We start from the raw sequence: 2,030 nt of genomic DNA, 5'->3' as shown, positions 1-2,030 counted from the left end.
GGGCCCACCTCTCCCAAAGGGCTCCCTCCCACACTGCTTCAGGAACTTGGCAGCAGTGGGGTGGGCAGGCAGGGGCCCCCACATCTCAGGGAACTGGAATATCTGGTGTTTGCTTCTGGGCCAGTGCTGGAAAAACTTGCTGACCTTATATCTGAGAGATCTTCACTTATAGTCCACCCTTTTCTCTACCATCACACCACCTCTTATTCCTGCAAATGACTGCTTCTTGCTTTTATAATTAATTACCACCTTTGTCCCGAAATACATATTCTCCAACTGCTACTTATCTGATTAGACTCCGGATTTCCACCTTGAGTTGTGACCCCTGGCTGATGCACTCATAGCCCTTCTGTCAGATCTTTGCAGGCCCCATGGGATTTGGGAGCTACTCTCTTCTTAAAGACTCCTGGGCCAGAAAGTCTCATCCACCATGGCTGGTTCAGCTCAGAGGGGAAGAGCATCCCTGAATCTCCAAATCTGTCTCCTCCCTTTGCTGTCTTAGACTCTGGCACCGGGTCTCCTCCCCAGCCTGCTGGGAAAGGCTTCCACAACCTGCCCCATGTTCCTCTGGCCAGCTGCGCTCCTTTCCTTCCCCTGGGTCTCCTGGCCCTTCCACTTGCCCCCATCCAGGTCTTCCAAGTGCTGAGCCTCAAATCCAGAGAGATCAGTGACATCTGAGGCATTAATCCACAAGAGAGTAGGGCTGCTCCAATATCACTGAGTCAGAGCTGTCCGTTCCACCCATCAGTTTGTCCTATAAGGGCCGAGTTAAGAATTCTGGGAGGTGGAGCTCCCAAGGAGGGAGGACCTTTGTTCCTACATGCAGGTGACTCAGGGAGAGGTTTTTCCTTCCACATTATGGCTCTTCTCCAAGTCTCCTGCAGGGAGTTTGTGTACATTCAGCTGGAACTTTCTCCCAGGCCCAGTGCTGCCTCACCTACACATGGGATGGAAAGCCACATTCTGTCTCTTCTTGGCCCAGCCTACCTTCAAGTGGATCCTCTATCAAAAAAGAAATGCTTTTGGCTCCCAATTGAGAGTGCATGCCTCAGAGAGTTACAACAGATAAGGTTGTGATGGGTGTGGCTGGAGGAATCCAAAAGTGAGACCCAGTAGGCTGAGTAACTAGGTCAGCACCTCCACTGTGCCCTGGCCCGTGACCTTCTGGACCAGACAAGTCAGATTGGGAATGAAATGCCTGGGGAACCAAGAGGACTAGGCAGAGCCATGAAACGGAGAAATGATGTGTTCCAAAGCCAAAGATGTTCCCTGCCATGTTGGCTTTCCCCCTTAGGAGTCATGGGACGCTGGGCATGTTCCTCAACCTCTCTGGATCTTTATCCTCACCTGTAACAAGAGGAAATGTTAAGGACGTCTTTGTCCACTTTGTTGCTATGACAAAAAACTGGACAACTGATAGTTTATAAAGAAGTGTATTTGGCTTGGGGTTCTAGAAGCTGGGAACTCCAAGAGCAGGGCACAGGCATCCGCTTCGCATCTGGTGAAGGCCTTCTTGCTGCGTCGTAGCATGGCAGAGGGCATCACAAGGCAGGACGGAGCCAGCATGCCAGCGAGAGCTCACTTTTCCAACAAAGCTGCTGCCATGATCACCCACGTCCGTGAGTGGATTCATGCATTCTTGAGGGCAACCCAATCACCCCCCAAAGGACTCACCTCCAAACACCATGAACATAGGAATTGGGGGATTAGCTTACCAAAACGTGAATTTAGAGGTATTATGGTATAGGTATGAGGTGCCCACCCACCAAAGCTCCTATGTAAATTCAGAAATGTTCAGAAGTAAGATGGTTAGATTATGAGAGCTGTCACCTAAATCGGTAGATTTTTCCATTCAGTGAATTGATCATTTGAAACCACTACTATCCTGAGTGGTGACCATAGGCAGGTGGGGCATGGCTGGAGGAAGTGGGTCACTGGGGGTTGCACCTTTTAAATTTATATTTTGTCCCTGGTGAGCAGAGTCTCTTGCCCTCCCCTCCCCTCTCATTCTCTCCTCTCTCTCCTTCTCT

The sequence above is a fragment of the Marmota monax genome, unplaced genomic scaffold (genome assembly GCF_021218885.2).
Source record: "Marmota monax isolate L192 unplaced genomic scaffold, Marmota_monax_Labrador192_F-V1.1 WCK01_AAM20220418_F8-fsc00122, whole genome shotgun sequence".
Taxonomy (NCBI): domain Eukaryota; kingdom Metazoa; phylum Chordata; class Mammalia; order Rodentia; family Sciuridae; genus Marmota; species Marmota monax.
Note: the sequence above shows the minus strand (reverse complement) of the source record.